This window comes from Kryptolebias marmoratus, linkage group LG1 (genome assembly GCF_001649575.2).
Source record: "Kryptolebias marmoratus isolate JLee-2015 linkage group LG1, ASM164957v2, whole genome shotgun sequence".
Taxonomy (NCBI): Eukaryota; Metazoa; Chordata; class Actinopteri; order Cyprinodontiformes; family Rivulidae; genus Kryptolebias; species Kryptolebias marmoratus.
The window spans coordinates 15,679,643-15,700,881 of NC_051430.1; the positions used below are offsets into that span (position 1 = coordinate 15,679,643).

Here is a 21,239-nt window from a genome sequence, read left to right on the forward strand (position 1 = left end):
CCAGCATCACTGCATCTTTCTCTCTGTGGCTGGTACCCTGCCGTGCCCTTCAGTGCCATTCAGCTGTAACTCTTTCTCTGTTTACATCTGTTTCTGCTTTCTTTCTTTCTGTCTCGCTATTTCAGCCCATGTCTTACTCTCAACCCCCTCATCATGTCCATCTCTCTGTCTTTCAAATCAGTTACAAACGGAAGCCGTCTCCTTCTCCATAGTGTATTTGCTTCAACAGCCCTCCGAATGTTACCCTTGTGGCTTAGGTTGTTTTACATCTATGCCCACGTATTTCCATTTTTTTTCTTTTGGCACAACCTTTTTTTTTTTCTCCCAGTCATCATTCAGCCTCGGCTGAACTCTGAAAGCAGGTTGCTTTTTCATAACATTGCACTCTGTGGCACTCTGTGCATTTATCTATTCCATCTCCCTTTTCCCATTTTCCTTTGACTGACAGCACTGATTTTCTGGTGTGGTTATAGCACAGAACCTGAGGTTTAACAGAAGGTGATCAAGGCAAACATGGGGCGTGATCTCCTTCATTCTTCACATCCCTAATTTTGTCTGCCGATCGCTTATCCATGTCTTGTGTAGCAGAGACTGTTTCATCTTTCTGCTATCTGTTTGCGCTACAGCCAGAGTGTGCCCCATGGTTTGCATGTTGCCACTCTATCTTAAAACCAAACAGTGTGCATGTGTTCTCGGCCCAGCAAAATGTTGTAGAAGGCAGCAACAGCGTGTGTGGAGCTGCCAAGATAATGAATAGGCGACGCAGCTCATGCATGCTAATGTTATGTTGTAAGCAGTTTTGTTGACAAGTGCTAATACTTCTTTCATACTATCATCAAAAGCAGCTAATACAACAGCCATTACTCCACAGCACTCCATGCAAGACATGATGGATTGTGACCTTAATATAGGTTAGCTGAGTTTTGAAAGTTAAACAACCTGCAATAAATCACAGAATTATTACAATGCACTTTAATTGGTTAAGGACTGTTTATTTCCTAAAGAGGTAGGAAAAATTGGGTTTCTGCACTTTTTAATTTGCAAAGTGCATTTTCATTACAAACGGCAGTTTAATATTACCCTCCTTTGTCATGCAAAATACGCAACACACTGGCAATATATTAATTGGACAAAAATGCGGTGCCAGCGTAAATCCTCCTTCTCTCTCCCTCTGTCCCTCTGTCTCTCCCTCTCTCTCTCTCTCTCACACACTCTGTCCCTCTGTCTCTCTGTCTCTCTCCCTCCACCTCTCCAGTAGTGAGAGGTGGTTACATCGATCAGAACTAAAGAACCAGAGAGACAAAGTTAAACACCCGCTCTCACACCGTGCCAGTCCTTATCATATGATGTAAATGCAACAGCTAAACAGAATAAAAATAAATGCAACAAGCTGACAGGCCATTGTCTGCTCTATGTCAGCAGCTTATTAAGAGATAGTAAATATGAGGGCCATGCTGGTAATTATGCCTGCCCCCTGTTGGTTTTAGATTTTTGCTCTTTTGTAGAGCAACAGCTCATGATTCACAACATGGAGAATGGAGCTTCTTCAGCTTTTATTTATATAAATTATCAATTAAAACATTATATATTGTGCCATTTTAAAAGAAGAATGTATTTTTTTTTAATTAAAATACTACAAAAGTCCTGCCTATGCGCCTTCCCAACTCGCAAACGGGTTGTCAGATTGTCAGTCACACTGTAACATGACTCAAATAACTAATTGAAACTAAACGTGCTTAACAAAAATGCAGATTTGAATATACAGCAACACTGGAGGAACTATGGGAATCAACAAAAATCAGCATGAGAAAAAAAAATAAAATTCTGAAGTGTATTTTTATGCTTTTAGTCAGAAAAATGTTCCATTTACTTACTGGAGCTGTACAGTAGTCAGCCTACAAGAGGACACTCATCCTTTATGGCTTTAAGTTCTGGCTTCTAGTCATATGTTTAGTTATAACGTATGTTGATCATGTGTTCCTAAAGCAACTACACAGAGATGTAGTTAAATAGTGAAAAAAAAGGCTGTTTAAGAGCTTCAACTTCTGCACAGCCTTCGATACTCTACAAAAATAACAATATCTTCTCAGAACTCTTGACTTAAAATGTTCAGACTCATATCTTATTGAAAGGGAAAACCAGATTTAAATGAGTTGTGAATTCCCCAAAGTAAATTCTACTCTACAGAGCACAAGTCTTTATTGAATAAATATAAAATATATGAAAGTGATGTTCAGTATATCATATGCTGTGGCTGAAGCCCTGGTTATTACAAACGAGTAAGTGACTGCTGCAAAAAAGATCAAGTTGAATTAAATAACAGAAAAGCACAACACTGTCACACCTAAAAACCTTACCTTAATGCAGTCAAGGTTGTTTTTTCTTTTTTGTTTTGTTTATTTAATTCTGTAAAATAAAATAGTCTCTGAAATCAACCCATCAACATTTAACACAGAAGAGAGGTAACAGCATTTGCATAATCCTGTTTCTTTTACTATAGTAATTAAAATAATTATAGTTAATTTTCTTTGACTGAATCGGTAAAATTATACTAAAGTCTTGTTAATTTATCATGCCCCTGAGATTGAGAGTTTTTGTACATTGAGTGGATTTTCATCTAAACTTAGACCTGTCCACTTGTTCACCCAAGAAGCATGTTAATACCAAATGTGAACAGGACCTATATGATATTAAAGCCTAATACAACATGAAGTCAAGTTTCCCCGACTATCCTACAATACAATGATGTGTAATATCACAAATATGTCACAAATTCATCAACTGTAATACTTCCAGTATACTCCCACACAATTTTATTGAAGACATTTTGTGATGTTTTTGTTTCTCAACTACTACTTCATGCTGCTGCTTTTATTGGAATAGTGTCATGGTGGATTTTCCAAAAAATAATGGTGAACTAAAGAAATTAAACAGGAGAATTGCCTTTTGTGTCAGATCATTATATGTTATTGCAGGTCAAGTTTATATGCTATTACAAGTTCAACAGAGTGCAATGCCTGAGATGAAGTTGTGGCAGATGTAAAATGCAAAACAAGGGGTATTTATCTATGTGGGGGCTCGTGATTTGTGCATATTTGGACCCACTAACCAATCAGCTTCCAGGAAGTGCTTGTAATCTCAGAACCAATCACTGAAGAGTTGCCCAGTTTGGAGGCCAAAACGTACAGACCTTATTATTCAATAGTCTTCAAGTAGTTCTATTACCTTTATCATCCAGAAATATGAAATGTTCTTTTGTAATCAATCATAACCTAATTGGATTTTGCATCCACAAGACATTTAAACTCGTACGAATTGTGAGTTTATTTTAAGTGAAAATTAAGAGTAAAACATGAGAATTCAGCACGAGTTTCAACATGGTCTGAAACTGTGCAATTTGATTCATGTGCGTGTGTTTTCTTTAGCTTAGCATGTGCTCATTGTAATAACTTTGGTCCAACAAATGATTTTATATAGAGTCAGTGGTAGGTTAAAAGCCTATTATTACTTTTTTTTTTTTTGTTCACATGTGGGTTAAAACAATGTGAATCATGAAGAATGAAAATCTAGTGCCGTATGACTCCCCGATGGCAGCATTACGGCACGTTGCCAGCTGGCTTTGACAGGGTGCCACCCAGACATGTCACAGGGCTGTCCTGTGTCTCTAACCCCCAGCCAACAAACACACACGCACACACACAGCGCTCAACACAACTCACACACGAGTTATATCCCCTTGAGGCCATCACTCACCCGTCATTCGTTGATGCCTCGTAGACCAATCAGGCTCTGTCTCATGAGACGCAGTGTCACACATTTAAGGATGCATAACGAAGTACTCCTTGATTTCCCAGTGGCCACTGTCTGCAGCCGGCTCACACTTCTAAACACGCGTGAATGTACACACACACACACTAACTGCATGCTTACACCGTCAGAGAGCTTTCTGTGTGGTAGGAGATATGTGTCACGGGGTATTACGTCAGCAGTAGGTGAGATGATGGGAGTTGTGACTTGAAGCCAGTGTCCCAAGTTCATGTACAGATGTTAAAGATTATGAGAGGCAGGCGGAATTATCAATAATTTCAATTTCATAGCACGACGGTCATCAATTATATTCCAAACTAAATGATATACGATTAAGACATTAGTTTTTTACATAAACTGTCTTTGGAGGAGCAGACCTTTCATTGGGAACTAAATGTGTACTTCTTTCTCTTGTATAAATATGTGAGTTCAGGCAAATTTAAGCTACCTTTTCTTTCACTCAGGACCCCAATTTACCTGTAGCAAGACTAAACTCACAGTCCACTATCCTGCCCCCCATTTTGAGAGAAGCCTCCTTCTGATTTTGACATTTTCAAACAAGAAAAAAGCTCTGTGGTTGACCTTTGTTCTCTCTCTTCCTCCTCTGTGTTTTTCTGCATTTCTGCCGCTTTCTTTTACTTTTTCTTGCACTTTGTATATCGCTTTGAACCAGGTGAAATTATGGGGCCTGTGAAATACTGCAGAATGGTCTCACCATTAGAATAGAAAGAGCAAAAGAAAGGAGTTAGAAATAGCAATACTCTGAGTTGTATGGGTCTCAAAGTTACCTCCACATGACCCACAAAAACAGTGATTTTGCTCAGGGGAAAAAGCATTTTGGACCCATTACTCAAGCCATTGCTGTTGTGCACTCATATAAAACAAGGCAGAGAGGGTGGAGGTAAAGGCGAGGAAAGGTATAGCAGCAAAGCTCAATTGCAAACGTAGCTTTTATGCTGGATGAAAGCCAAACTTCAATTGATGAGAGCTTTCAGGGTCTTGTGTAGGGGTGGCATTGAAGAAAGGCATACAGTAATGTTAGAAAGCCATTTGTACCACACTTTTGCACAATTACAGCCTTTTCTCTAAAAATGTGTTGTTTATAATAGGTGACTGAGGCAACAATTGTGCTGGAGAAGCTTTGAAGCTGGGAGTTCTGTGGAGAGATGGGAGACAATGCACAAAACATGTGACAATGAAGAAGAGCATAATCTTTATAAACTAACGGTATAAATTAACACTTAAATGGCATTGTGTGTAATTTTTACAATCACGAAAAGTATATGAGAGGGATTCTGTTTTTTTTACATATTTATATTTTTGAAAATGTGCGTGATGCTAGAACAGGGTTTACCTTTTTCCAAACAAACGCAAAGTGTGGTGGCACACAGCAGTTCCCCCTCCCAACTAATCCCTCTATCAATCACGACCAATTAGCATTTTCTACAGCAATAGAGGCCATGGTCCAATGTTCTGACACCAGCTGCTGTGAATTTTTCATATCTTTTTAGGCAGCTATATGAAACAGTGTTTGTTTGTGACTCTTAGGCAGTGTTTTCCAAAAGCCAGCACCGCCTTAGGTTTATTTGAGATAAATCAGTCATAAATCAATTTACCAAACCGTGTATTCTGAGCTTGGCTTTTAAAACTGGGTTTGCTTTGGTAATAGAGTAATCCTTTTTAATAGAAAATACACACACCCACACCCTTCTTTTAGGAGAGTTTGATGGATTAGCTTTTTTTGCTGAATTCCATGGATGACATCTTGAAGTGGAAATCCAGGTGTGGTGATCCTTTTATTTTTACCCCCCTTTTTTTTCTCTCTGAGATGGAAATTGGCAACTGGGTGGGTAATGTGCCATAAAAATGATGTGTTCATAAGAAAGAGACAGGCTTACATATGCAATTTTACTGTTTTTTTTTTCTTTTTTTACTATGGTTATTCAGATGTTTGTTATGTTTAGAGATTTATTTATATTTGTATTGTGAAATATTTCTTTCAGATAGCTTCAAATTATTAACTTTATAGTTTTCACATCAGGACAGTTGTACATTTTTACATAATTCTGTGTTTTCTGTACTTAGGAGGCTCCTTTAACTCACCTAATATTCCACTTTTTTAGTCCATTTAATAATGTCAAATGCCACAATGTTCATTCTGCAAAATGACCAGAGAGCTGAAAATTCACATAATTTCTGAGTGACTTTCTAACAACAGTGTTTGTCTTTTTTCAGCTATTTTTTTTTACCTTTTCTCTCTTACCCACCCACACACACATATACAGTATATACCAGTCATTGTTCCTTCAGCCTTTTTTCATCTTAGCACTTGAAATCCACAGGTAGGGGTCAGGCATATACTCAGGTGTGCTGTAGACAAAAGAACTGAGCGCAAGTTAAGCTGCTGTGACCACATCTTTTTTCCAACCGTCTGTGGCTAAAACACTGGCTGTGGCCGTTCATGAACTCGCTGCTGTTTTCTTAAATGCAAGGCGTGGAAAGTGAAAGTACCAGCAGCCACGTTCTGCCTGGTAGCAGGCATGACGGGCCTGTCAGTGAGTGACATGAAACACCTGGACATGGAGATCAACCAGCCAAATCTAGAATATTTCACATGTTTTACTGCTGTCTAAATCATCTGTTTGTTGTTTTGTCTTCTCTCTTTGGATTAAAGCCATTAAACAGGATGAGGATGGTTGAACTCCACTGTTAGGTTCAACCCTTTGTATTGCATATCTCTTGCATGCTCTCCGCTACATGAAGTTGAGTTGTGTGTTCTTGCAAAGTACCAGCAGATATAGTTAAAAAAACCACACACATACATACATTTGCGTCATAAATATGTGGGAGTCTCTGCTGACTTAACTGGCAGCCACACAAACATTCAAAGGCAACGACACGGCAGCCCACAGAAGCACCTTTTCGCATACTTTACTCCTGGAGAATATCACTATCCTGAGGATTTATAGATCTTAATAGACATTTCTTGCAGCTCCCTGAATGAGGTGTCAAAATTGATGGCATGCAGACTTTTATTACCTAGTATGGTGTGTGTAATTAGGTTAAATAGATGGGGTTGGACACGCATGGTATAAGCTACATTTCTCACCCTGGCTGAATTTATTGGCCACACTCCGCTCTCTGAGGTCTGCTATAATGCACTCATTTGCATGGGGGCACATGTTACTGATGGGTGTGTTACTGTTATATCAACTGCTAAGCACAATGACAAGGGCTAGCTCATGAATAGCTTGGTTCAGTGGTTGGCAGCATCCTGGCTCACCAACTGCCTATTAGCTATGATATGAAAGCTGCTTGGCAAGTGTTAGATTGATACTTGACACTTCGAACAAAGCTCATTGTCATTGTAATTACTATACGTTGAGTTTTAATTTCATGGTCGTCCATATTGCCAGCATGATAGGGCTGTCTGTTACTTACATCTTCAGTAACAGCTGCCTATTCAGCCAATGTATCCATCCGCCTTTCATATATCCAACAGTCTCAGAAATAACGACTTCATAATGACTATAATCACTTCAGATGTAATTATTATGCATCACCATTAGTACAATTAAATAGTAGTTTCTGAGGAAACATACCAGTTTTTTTTTTCTTCCTCCAGATGTCCAACCCAGTGTGAATAAGAGATAAACTAATAGCAGAGAACTATGTGTTATGACCTGTTCATTGAGTAGTCTTTAAAAGGAATCACTTTGACCGGTTGCTCTGTCATTTACTGGTGGTTTCAGCCCATCTGTCTGTTAAGGACGAGCTGATTATGAAGTGTATTTAATGAGGTAAGTTCATAATGAGAGCGAGCCGGCCAACAGTAATGACAGTGTAGAAGCTGAAACAGTGGCAGTAGCCTGCAGTGGTGGATGTTACTGTTCAGACTTTTTTTTTTTTTTTTGACCTTCACAGATTCCAATTTCCCACCCAGTTCCCATCGTCCGATTGAAATATCGAGAAGGCGTGTCCGCTTGTGTGTTTTTTGAAAGTGTGTGTTCTTGGGAGTATGATCTCATCTGTCATTGTTCTACTTTAGGGATATTGAAAGTAATCTTGCAAAAAGGGGTGTTCACATTAATACACACACTTGTGCACACGTTCTACCTTTAACTCCAGGGCCAGGCAGTTGGCTTGGACCAGCTGAACCATGTCATTCCACACACACACAGAAACACATATGTACAGGTTCAGACTCTTGTGTACCTAAATCTGGGTACTTGTCTGTGCAGCACAACAAGTATATAAACCCACTGTTGGGATGTGAGACACATAACAGCACAATTGACTGTTATTTCCTGCATTCATTCTTTCATTTTCTGTCTTTATTCTCTTTGTCCCATACCCTCATGTATTACTACTTTCACTCATTCACTTTTTTCTTCATACTTAGTAAGTACATGTTCACTATTTTCTCCCTATTCCACCCTACCCCCACACCCTCCAGGGCTGGAGACAGCATAGAAGGGTTTGCTGAAGACAGGGCCCATTGACAGGCTAGACTGGCAGTAACTTATTGTCTATTGATGGAGTGTGACAAATCATGTGGGAACGCAGGGGTGCGTGGCAGTGAGAGCCAGGGTGTTGAGTACGTGAGCGTGCCTGCATATGCACATGCAACTTCGATGGGTGTGTGTGTGCCTGCATGTGTTTTTGCCTTTTTGTGTCAAAAGCCTGCATGTGTGTTTGTGCATAAAGTCTTAGTGTGGGGCCAGGACCCTTCACAGCTCATTTAGTCCAAATGGGGCCACCTGGGTGGTGAGGGGGCTCAGCAGGACGGCTCTGGCATTCTGGAGCCCCGCTGACAGCTCCCTAATATAGGGGCTTTGTCGGCCTATTAATCAACACAGCCACTCTGACAAATCACCACAAGTATGACCTAATGAGCAAGGAAAGGAGGATGAGGTAAAGTAAAGAGGTAGAGACATGATGGAGAAGGTGAAGAGGGAACAGGGATAATATGGACGAAGGTGGAGGCTAAAAAGTCACAGAGAGAGTGGAGGTCTAATGGAAAGGAAATGAAAGAAAGTAGTTTGACATTACATCTGACAGTTTAGGCCGTGGGGTCAGCCATGAAGTAATAAGAGGTGAATGCTAACCCAGTTGTCATCTGTTGCTGACCCTTTGACTCTACAGTCCCACAACAAACTAGTTGATTTGTATTTATGAAAGAGGAAATTGTGCAGTCCAAATTATTGAGTACCCATTCAACCCACCAATTCTCCATAACTGCCAAACAAATTAAACTACAGATGCTTTCTAGACAATTTTTTGCAGATGCTTCAGAGCAAATTAGAGGTGCGAAGATGTTTGATTTTGAACACAAACAACATTGATGTATGTCTTCTTCTCTGGTTCCCACCCTGAGGTGAGCTTGCATCTAATCTCTCCACTACCAATCTTGGGTCCAAATCACATTAGGCGGGATCAGAGGTGAAACTGGAGCTTTTCAACAGCAGCCTGTTCTCACTAATGAACCCCCATGGCCATCCATTGCATATTACAGCCTCGCTGAGTGAGGGGGAGAAAGTTTTGCAATAATCATTATGTAATTGCACAATGGTTTCCATTGCCCTGACATTTTGAAAACTCGATAGCAATATCTTTATGTTTCTCCATAGGGAATTTGTTTGGAAAGACTGCACTATGTATGATTGATGGTTTTCTGAGGCTAAATAATCTACTTAATGTAATCATACAGTGCAGTGTCCATCTGAAGTTTGTTTTATAAAGTAGTTTATTTCCTGTAAATTTTGTGTGACAAAGTCATGTTGACTTTGTTAGCATTGGTTGTTTGAGTTAAAGTAAGTAGTTATGTTACTCGAGACAGGAAAACACAGCTGCCATGAGCGCACATACAAAGTTTCTAGCAGTACTACTAAAACTCCTTTCTCAGTCTCATAAAACCTGCATCAAAGTTTGGGTCCTACTTATTTGACCCAATTAAAATGCAGCCAGCCTGTGAACACCTGAGTGAATATTCAGAAGCAGCACCCTTGTATTGACTTCTATCTGTCTGCTGCGCTTTCCAGTGATATACTAAGCCCCAACCTGTCTGCTCCATTGACTGGCCCAGGATGGAAGGGCCATAGAGAGAATGCAGAACTGCATGCTCCTCCCATCAATTACCTGTTACGGTAAAGCTGCAACAGCGACTGCTTCAAAGCACAAGCAGGGGAACAGATAGTCTGATGCACAGCTTGTTAAGTATGCAAAACATTAACTCCCAGTTTTTATTCACTGATGAATGTGCAAGAGTGTATTTGTGTGTGTGTGTGTAAGGGGCGGTGGTAGTGGTGGTAATAGTGGGAGTTGCAAAATTTGTTTGGGGCTGAAATCACAAGCATGCCATAATGGATGTTAGCTCACAGGAAAAGCTTTTTTGATAACCAGAGTCTCCTTTTTGACCAAAGGGAGGATGAAAAAGACTGAGTTCCAAGTGAGGGTTGAAATCTGTTTCATTTTTTGCCCTTTTTGTCTGAGTTATCTCAGCTGAATCTCTGGTACAGCTTATACATTTTGTTAACATCAAATTGCACAACGGAATAGTTGGTGTTGTTTGCAAACACAACATTAAAGCTCTGTAATTCATGCAGCTTCAATCAACAGAGACAGCGCACCACCAGCTGCAGCAACAGAACAAGCTTCAATATGGGACAAGAAATAGTGAAGTCAAACCAATGCATTGGTAATCTCAGACTGTTTCACTGTGGTTACATTCTAATGCATATGCAATAAAACATTAACCTCGGGGGGTTTCTGTTGTTTTTTAATGACATTTATATTCCAAGACACAAACAGAAACTATCACAATTTCCTAAAAAGGTCTGTAATCAACAGATTTTTTAGTTGACGGATCAAGGCACATTGATGAACCCCACTTGTTTTGATGCTGACATGGCTGGATAAGTGTGCATTCACACAAACAAGTATTCTTGGTATTCATCAGAAAGTTAACGTGAATAAATTATTTAAATTAATCAGTTACCCTGATCGTTTCACATATTCTAATATTTAAAAATTTTGAATTAATACTGTACATTCAAAGTGCAATTTCTGGTCTAACTAACTTTAAGTCTACCACACTATCTTAGCAGTGTTCAGGAGGAGTGACACATGTCAGCTGATCTGTTATCTACCCTGTATCTTCAAAATTGGAGGATATGCAATAGATCCGGAACAAATTATTCTTAAAAGTTTCTTCAAATAAATTTCAGGGGATAAAGGTTCAAGGTAAATTTGGTTTTAGGTCTGACAGCTTTGAGGGAAGTGAAATGTCAAATCAAGATAAAGTCTTAGAGTTATGACACAGCACCGTAGCCAGCCTTAGTTCACTTTCACATTAAATGTGCATCTTTACAAAAAAAATTAACTTTAATGCTTTCAAATTTGTGACATTTAAAGCTTGAGCTTGCTTTTGTTATCAGCTGTTTCTGAATGTTTTTGAGAATGCTGCTGATGGCGCCTTGTTTGCATGCGTAAGCTGCCGTTTTACTTGCACTCGGTTGAAGGATAATAATATTCCTCTTTCGAATTGCGCTGATTATAAGGATCACATCTGGTTTCTGATCCAGTGCGTGCTGGACAATTGCTGTACCACCCCTTTCAGCAGCTGCAGCAACACGTCGCACTCTCAGAATGCAAAAAGATAAAAAATGTAAATTCATGAATGTATATTGCGATTTGTATTTGCTCATATTTCTGAACTTTCTGTAATACTTATAGATATTTTGGAGTAACAGCTGCTTGTTTCTTGGTGATGTATTGTCATTTGACAATATATTAATAACAGTCATAAGAAAAAATTTAAAATTTGATTTGCTTGAACATTAAGATTTCTTTTTCTTTTTCTCACCCAGTAAGTTTTCATATTAGCACCCCACACTTTCAGAAATTTTTATCGTGCAACAGTAATACTATATATATATATATATATATATATATATATATATATATATATATAATTTTTCTGTCACATTAATAGTTCAAAGAAATTATGAAATAGAGTCGTGCAGTACAAATCCAAAGCAGGAGAAGCGTCTTGACATCACTTAGATAAGTGCTCAAAAATGTAATCGGGATGTCGTGCCAGTATTTGTCATGTTTTTGTTGATATATGTGCCTACAAGCAGATCATGAATTGTGATGTTGCGCTGTTCTTTTCATAGACTTTTGTCAATGTTTGTATTTTGTTTGTACGGAATGCAACACTGCCAGAGGGCTGTGTGTACACATGTGTGTGTGCACAGTGTGCTCTCCTGAGCTGACAATAGACCTTTACATCAAATCCCAACAAGGTGAGGCACAACTTTAAAACGTCTTTTCATCGCTTTCCTTATCTCGTTCACACTGCTGTTGGCAGCAAAAAAGGAGAAAGAAAAACTGAAAGAGGGAGCATTATAATTTTATTATAAGGACAGAGGGGGTAAAATAGGGTGCACTCGATAAGGATCCGGAGATTAGGAATGAGCAGAACAATAAATTATGCAAAGTGTTTGAAAACACATACAGCTATAATTAAGTGGCATTTGATTTTAAATGAGGCGACAGCAAGGATTTATTTATCTCCTTAACCCGCTAAAAATGCCATTAGCATGGTAGAAAATGAACTGTTTGAAATGGTAACAGAACATGGCTCTGATCTGATAGACAATAACAGAGCACCCCCAGCCAAATGTAGTATCCACACACACAACATATTAAGGTGAGATCATGTCTGTGTGGACTAATCACTTCAATGCAGGCCCAGTAAAGCCACAGGAGCCCGTCACTAATAATGTCATTATGAATGGAGCCTTTACACCTAAATTTACAGTATGGCCAACTACTCCCTGTTATTTCTCCACAGTTTGAAGCAAAAGGTGTTGTGCATGCTAACATCAAAATGGTTGCATAGGCAGGGTCTGCTTTTAAAAAGTACTTATCCAATGAATCTGTTCTCTGGAAAGTAGCCGTGTCGCCTAATATAGTTGAGGTGTGGAAGTAATGTCCTGCTGTGGACAGGGGCCAGCAGCCAAACATATTTAAATTATAAGAGGCTCACCTAGAAGTCTCAATAGGTGTTTAATTGCACATTATCTATATGGGTTTATATGTTTTTCTTGCACTTTACATTTATGTCATGCAGCAGTTCTAAAGGTGATCTAAAGTCTGTAAATCACACCATACAAATTCACCAGTCTTTCAGTAAAAACAGTATTTTACTTTGCGAAACAGGTGAGTTTACAGTATCAAAGAAAATATCCAACCAATAAACCAACCACACTAGCAATTCACCCAGCTAAACGTAGAATATGCTGAAATGTGAAATTTATTCACTGTGGCTTGGAAATTATATAAAGCTAGGTTTAAGTGAAAAGTTTTGCCAGTTTTGCATCTTCTCAACCCTCTTTAGTAGAGTTTCCACTTCATATATGCACGATAAAACCGAGAGAAAGTACTGAAGGAGTCATAGTAGTTTGTTTCTGGCAGAAAACTGAGGTGAAACAACAACAAATAACTGCTTTACCCTCTGTAGGCTCTTCACTGGGGAGCTTGCATGGTTGTATTTCTTGTTCTCAAAGTTTGAGCTTGTTCATGTGGAGGGAAAAATCTAAAGACTATCTGCATTGTCTTTGTTCATTAATTCATGGGTTATATTTTATGCATTTGGTGACAAGGTTTAAAGGAGTAGACCCAAATACAGACACAAGGATGGAGGCAGATTGTGTTTCGCAACAGGCTTTTATAATTGTTCTTTAAAGACAGCTGTAGGTGCACAAATCATCTGGGGGTGATAAAGGTGGAAATGAGCTGAGGTTTCACATGGACTTCAGAGAGGGGTAGAGTTTTAACTTTAACTCAGTAAAAACCCAAATAAAAGACCAATTAAAGTTTGTTAGTATATCTAGTTTTGTATTCATAAATTCTAGGAAATCAACTTTTAAAAGAAAAATCCATGAACAACCTTCTGATCACTGCAGCCTTTTGATATTCTCCAAGTGCAGCATTTACACCTAAGTTTTATAAATACATCTGATGCTTGCCCACGCTCAGTGTGCTCACACACGAGTGTTGTAAGTCATGCCGTGACTGTACATGTGCAGCTCATTTTTAGCAGATACTCACTTTTGGGACTGACTAAGCCCTTTCCCTCTTATTTTTAGGTTTCACTCTGCAACTTGTCTATTTGTCTCTCTCAGTCTTTCTATTTATTTCACTTATGTAGGAAGATGTTTTGTTGAGTCGCCTGAGCATTGGCAGGTATCATGAGTTTGTGTAGTATCTCAGTCATCCAGGACATGGTAAATCCTAAGAATTAAAAATGGCAACTCTTTTATGTATTTTTTTTCTTTTTTTTTTTTACTTTTAGAGCAGGTATCATAGGTTAAATGAGACCTACTGACTTCCTAACAAGTTGGTTAGTAAAATAAATAAATAAATGTGTTATGCAAGAGGAAGAAAATAAAGGAAGAAGATCATGAAGAAAAACAGGATAGAAAAGTATTTTTATGCTTAGATTTGCGCACATGAATTAGTCTTCATACTGTGCATACATTTACAAGTTGTTGCTTTTTTAAAATAAAAAATGCTTTATGCAACTTTAAGGATAGATGCAATAAATGGGTTAAGATTTGTGTGGAATCAGTGTTTGGCTTCTGTTGGAAATAACTGCTGTACATAATGACACGGGACTCAGCTGAGAGGTGCTAAGGTGGTTGGCTCTCTTAACAATGGGTCTTGCTAACAATTTACTGTAGCTACAGGGAGAGAAGACTTTCTCTCTCTCTCGCTCTCTCTCTCTTTCTCTCTCTCTCCCACTCACTCAGTACACACACATAATACACATGCTTGCACTTTTCAGTGCCACTACATCTTCTGGGGTTCTGTTTCAGTGAAAGGTGCCAGCCTTTTCAGCCAAGCTCCTAACAAGAGCCAAACAGTTGGGAGACTGGGGAAGAGGAAAAGAAAGGAGAGGTAAGGTGGGGGGAAAAAGGGGGGTCAGAATGGAAGATAAGAGGAGCAAAGAACTGTCAGCTTTCTAGGACTCATCAAAGCCTCAGTGTCTGTGTGAGGCAGTCATCCACTGGCTGCACTGACCAGGAGACAGTTGTGTGGACTTGGCAGGTGTTTGGTTATTGGTTGTTGTCCTCATTTTTACTGCATATAATAATGCGTTCGCACACATCAACATTTCTAAATTGATCCTTACCTTGTCAAACCCAAACAGGGTCCCTCTTTTTTTCCCCCTCAAGCATAATCTTAGCCACAGAAGAACAGGGAGTGAATCTGAGAAATATATCGAACTGTATCCTATAAAGGAGTACTCATTGTCACACTGTGGTGGACAGGCAGCATAATGATGTCTAAAATAACAGAACAACTGCTATGATATGCTGTGATAATTGCTATCCTTCTTGTCCACAGTACAAATAAAAGTTGAATCAGTAGGCAAACATATTAATATGGAAATGTCTACATTAATTTGGAGCATGGTCTAAATTATTCAGTAATTAAGCCACTGCAAATTTACACAAACTTTCCCCTGGATGACTATAGAGAATAATTAGGAGCTAGAAACAGCCATGGAAAGGGATTTGAGACATGTGGTCACATCATATACAGTCTGATCAGTACCCAAAAACTGGTGTCCCACCCAAATGAAAGGTTTGCCCAAAGATACAGCAACCCAAAACCCAATAATTGTTTGCGTTTGCAGGAATTCTAGGGTACAATCTTTGCCAATTTTGTGCTGTTTGGAATGGTTTAACTGTTTGTTTGTTTGTTTTTTGTTGCATACTGTGGTGATCCCTACTTAACATCAGTGCATTAGCCATTCCTTCTTTTCCCTCTGGGATTCATGGGAACCAGGAGCCATCCTAGCTGACATGAGTGAGGTTCGGGCAGAATTCCATTTCACCCCTCCCCTTTCCTAGTTAGCCCTACCCCTATTTGTTTTTTGCATATTTATGCTTGGAGGTAGGGGTGTCCCATATTTCTTTTTGTGATGTAGGGAGAAGAAATAACGTTAGGGGACTTATACGATAGCTAGACATTATAGCTTTTAGCTGCTTGCATTTGCAAGATTTATATATAAATAAATGCATATCTATCACATCTTTAAAATTACATTTTGTCTCAGAAATCTGTGATAAATTATTGATCTTTTTCACCACCAACTTAGACTTTTTTTTTTTAAATCAAATTAAAATATTTCAATATCAAGTTTATCACTCATCTAATCCCATGTATTTCTTTTACTCTGAATCTCTCTCTGCACTTTGAAATTTGATAAAAGGGCTGTTTCTGCCCTCTAATTTGCTTATCATTGCTTGAACTTAAGAGTTTTAGACCACTGGTGCTTGAAGTCTTGTGTTTGTGCGAGTTCCTGTGTACATGCGCTTGTGTTTATGCATGCCTTGGAGCCTGTATATATATGTCTGTGCTCGAGCAAGAAAGAGCGTGTCAGCAAGTGTAACTGTGGATGTCCTTTCAAAGGGCCTTCACAGATCTGTCCGAGGCCCTTTGATCAGACTCTCCATGACTCGCCTGTTCCTGACGGCCCTCAAGACGGGAGGGTGTGTGCCTGGTGGGAGACAAGACTTGTTTGACATGGTTGGGAAAGCGTTTCTGACTCACACAGGCACAAACATACAAACATCAATACGCACATTTTCAAATGGTGCAGATTCATTCATGTGATGCAGATTTAGTGGCAGATTTCCTATTTGGGGCAATTCTGCACAATCTGGTCTTAATTCAGAAATAGTGAATATGCGAGTGTGTACTCCTGGGGCTAGGTTATGGAACTGTGCTCATCTACAAATACAGATATCTTTAAAGTGCTTTTACTCTCCGAACCAACTTTGCGAAGTCCAAAGATATAAAAAAATCTATTCAAAAGTCTCAATTTATTTTCATGGATGAGATTGAGAATGTATTCATGAAAGTAGACAGCACTCTGATCAAATTTACAGTGAGCTAGTTTTAGGTTTAAGTAGGTAATATTGTCAGTCTTGTATTGTAGTGCAAACATTGTGGTCATGTTCAAAGATAGTGATAGCTGCTGTCTCATTTTTGAAACAGATTTGCTTTGATATTGTCCATTTCTGTCCTTGTTGTTGTACTGAGTGTCCTGTAGCCTTTTAGTGGACATCATTTTGTATTGAGATGGATCTCAGGTAGGGTCTAATTCTGAGTGGCAACAGCGCACCACACAGACATGCAGTACTGTAGATCTGACACTGAGTTGATCTGACAATAGAATGGATCAGTGTAGCAGCTAGTAAGTCAGGAGGTAGAGCATAATCCCTTCTGTCAAGTCTCTGTCTCGTCAATATTCAAATCCAGCCAGCTGTCCAATGGCTGTCAGTTACAATCTCCCTCTGGCTTATGGCCTCGCACAGGCACATACCTAAATTGAATTGGATGTTTGCTTCTCAATGGAAATTGAGTCAAAGAAATGACCTCCTGGCCTGTATTGTGAACTTGTCAGTTGCCTCAGATGAACTGCTTTCTAAAACACAACATCCATTATCATCTAATTGCTCTTCTTTGTTGTTTTTGAATGAAATGTAGTATTTTTTTTTATTTTTAAAGTTTATTTAATTGTATTTCTTTTGGTAAAAGAGCATGCTGTGCAGTCTGTGGAAAAAAATAAATGAAACTGTATAGACACGTATCTACTCAAATAGGTATACGTCTGAATACATACATAGACTTTTTAAGACACATCCTCCTTCCAACTGCTCGGGGTTTAAGGTAACTTTATACCGTTGCACATTTATCCACTTTTACTTCTCATCTTTAGGCTCATAACCACAAACTCTGAGCTCTGATCTCACCACGAAGCTGCTGTTTGAATTTTGAAAACCTGCTCTGAAATAGTTCATCCATCTTTAAAAAGTACAACTGCTCACTCACGACTATCAGGAAATCAGACGTTGTGTTTTTGTTTGGTTGGTTGTTTTTTTGGGCACATTTTTCATCTATTATTTAGGATTTATCTGAAAGTTAATCTGAGTGTCTTGTTTTGTCTAAAACATCTATCTCAGTTGACAATTTACAGCCTCTACTGTAAATTGCTAAAAGTGTATTATTATGTAAAACAAATATCTTGCAACATTTAACTGGCAATGTTGACAGCCATGGGAAATGATATGTATTTACTACAAATAACCTGAATACAAAGGTGTAAAACTAAAAGTGGATCTCACAGTGGTAAATATGTATTTTTTATTTTATTTTATTTACTTTTATTTAGAAAGCTAATCTAATTGAGACAAGTAATCTCATTTACAATAGAGACCAGTAAATATATGATGGATATTAAGCCACAGTATCTATTTCTCCTGGTCTCCCTCTTGTGTCGTGCTCCTCTTTCTTCTTCTCTGACACATGTCGCCCTGGCATGCATGAAAAAGGCCTGACCTTTGGAAAGTTTAGCACTTTAAATATTTGGGCTTGGGTTATGATGGATTCTCCAGGCCCTGTAGCAATGTGCAAAGCCTCTGATTAGGGCTGCTGTCAGAGTCATTTAGCTGAATGTCTGGCTGTCGGTGGCGCTCGGTGTTTGACAGGCGCACCTTTTAAACAAACAGAGGTCCCAGTGGCAGAGCAGGCAGTGCACTCTGCAGCACAAACAGCCAGCATTGTGAGAGAAACCACTCATCCCACTGACAGCTGTAGAAGAAAGCCACCGGCCACAGACTCTCATGATCTTTTAGACACTGTCTTTCTGTTCACTTGCGTGTGACACTGCCAGTTTTGTTTTGATGCTGCTCTTCTTTTACTCTCTCCTTACGTCGCTCGTGTCGAAATCAGGAAGTATCCAGCCTGTTCTGTGTCTGCACCATCCCGTGATTAGGACAGCTTGAGCTACTGATGTTCACGTTGAAATAGATCTGAAGCAGCCCGTCTCATTTCACTCTGAGACAATCTCCCATGGCATCAATCCTGTAAATATATGAGTCTTAATATGTGTGTCCTATTCTGTATTCAGAGGAAGAGCCAAGTCAGCAGCTCCAGTATTAATGCATGAGAAATGAGCAGAGCCCATAAGAATTAAAGGGTAAGACTCCGCTTATTAAGATGTAAATTCCGGGGGAAAAGTTGCCTGAAATGAGAATACAGTGAAGTTACTGTCAACTTTAGCCTACTTATGCATTTCTAAGAGGCATTATTGTGTTGTAGTTGATGAAATTAGATGCACACAACAAAGCACCTTGTGTATTTTATTTTTTTTTAGCTCCTTTTCAGCTCCGGATCAACCACCCTCAACAAATGTGCAACCTATGCCTTACGCAACAATTCACAGTTTTGGCAACATTATCTAGTGACAGTTTACATCAACTATTGTGGTAATTCAGACTGTGTGTAAATATGTGTGTGTGTGTGTGTTCTCTTTTTTTTCTGTCTCTCCCCACCTCTACCTCACTCTCATTTCAAATTTGCACTTAACACCTTCCTAGGGAAAGGCTTCTCATTCATCAACAGTGTTTGTCCCAGTGACAAGTAGGGTGCCTCCTGCATATCAATATCAGCTAAGACAATGCTGAGCATGTAACCTTCAGCTAAATGTCATTCTGCTTAATCCTATTTGAAAATTAAACATTGAAAAACCTTTACCGTACCTTCCTGTCTTCCTTCCTCTCCCGCTCCCTCCTTTTATTGGCTGCCATTCTTCAGGCTCTCTGCTCTCCCTCACCCGTTTCCTGCTCTTGTTTTCGCACACTGTGTGACATTTGTATTGTTCTGTTTGTGCGAGTATTTGTATATCGAATTGGTTTAATTCTGTGTCACTCAAAAATAATGTAGAAATAACTTGTCTCCCTGTACTGTGACTTATCCCTTTGTTGTATGTCTTTTTTTTCTTTTTAGATTCAGTCTATTCCTATATCAGCGAACACAACGAAAGACAAACACAAAAAACAGCCAGTGAAACTGAAAGACCCATGACCTAAGTTATATATGGAGGGAGAAGGCTTGTTTACATTAAGAAATTCCTTTCCTTACAAAGGATAACCATTAGACTGAAAGTAGCTGTGAAATAGTGAAAGATGATGTCTGATTGGTGGACACTTTGACAGAGAGGCTGAAACTTCTTCAGAGAGGGAGAAAGAGATGTGCATGTTAGCATGCATTAAATGTATGTGGATTTCCTAGTCTTTAAACTCTTTTTTTTCTTTTAAACGCACACTGTGTACCTCACACAAATGAACATGATGTTTGAATATTGTCCTACAGTGAGAAACAGAAATGAAGGGAGGGCAGGATAAAAGCAGACAAAGAGACTGCAATGGGAATGAAATTGTTTGCCGTCTGGCAGACAATTTCTTTTTGGAAGCAATGTAATGCGGCAACTCAAAGGCAACCTTCAGGTCCTCACATGGATTTGATTGACCACAGCCACTCGTGAACGGGTTCAGAAGATTTACTGCAGGCGAATTACAACTTGACTGCTCTTGACATCCTCGTATTGAAGCCGTACATCCAGTCTGATCCTTTAAGATTAGGAAAATGCAGGGGGAGACATACTATAGAAGCGGTTAAACACGGATGGAGAAGCAAAACATTTTTTTTTTTTCCAATTTCCTCTGTAAATTTTGGTGACGCTAACATGAATTGTTCGGTTCTTGTTGTGTGATAACTTGGCCACGGTAGAAATCCAAGACAGAAAGAAAACAAAACACAAGCTAAATCTATACAAAGGGCCAAGCGTATACTTTTACTTCTGCCATTTTCTGTAGTGTCCTCCGTGGTTTCATTTTATTTTAGTTTGTTTTTTGAAATTGCGAAAAGTTGTAAGTGTTTAAGTTTTTGTTTACATTATTATACATACATTATACATGATTATTTTACAATATAATTAAAAAAAGACTTGTGTAAAATTGTGACTTAAAAGTGTGACTTATGGTGACATAAGGTTTTTAATTTTCCTCTCAAATGCATGCATGAGTGAAAGTTCTTACAATTGTGCATGATGCCTGTTTTTGGTTGTTGTTTTATCCTCATTTGTACTTACTGTTAAGCTTCAGAAAAGAAAAAAAAAGAAGTCTGACTTTTTTTTAATGCTGCATGTTTTTCACAAGCTGTTGGTTTGTGATGAGGAGGGAGAAACACTTAATAAATCTGGGTGACAAACTTCAGCTCCTTTGACAAAACCATTGTATGATCCGGCTGCAAAGGTCAGCCTCTATTTAAGCCTGTTCATAAATCACTAATCAAGCCTTCCATATCCTATGAAATTGTAAGCTAATATAAAAGACGCTGGCATCATGGAACTGAAGAAGGTGTGGAGTATAATTCAGCTGTGTTGACATGGAGCACTACGTAGACAATTGGTGAGACATCTCTTATTTAGAATCTCACATTTGACGGTCAACAAGAACACCTGTCATCGCTACATCCCACCTTAGAGCCGTGATGCTGACTCACCCTTACCC

General features: G+C 38.9%; 1 protein-coding gene across 2 annotated transcripts in view; it reads left to right on the forward strand.

Moving 5' to 3' along the window:
• kiaa0825 (KIAA0825 ortholog) overlaps positions 1–21,239 on the forward strand; it is a 120,819-nt gene that overhangs the window by 98,118 nt on the left and 1,462 nt on the right. The window lies entirely within an intron of this gene.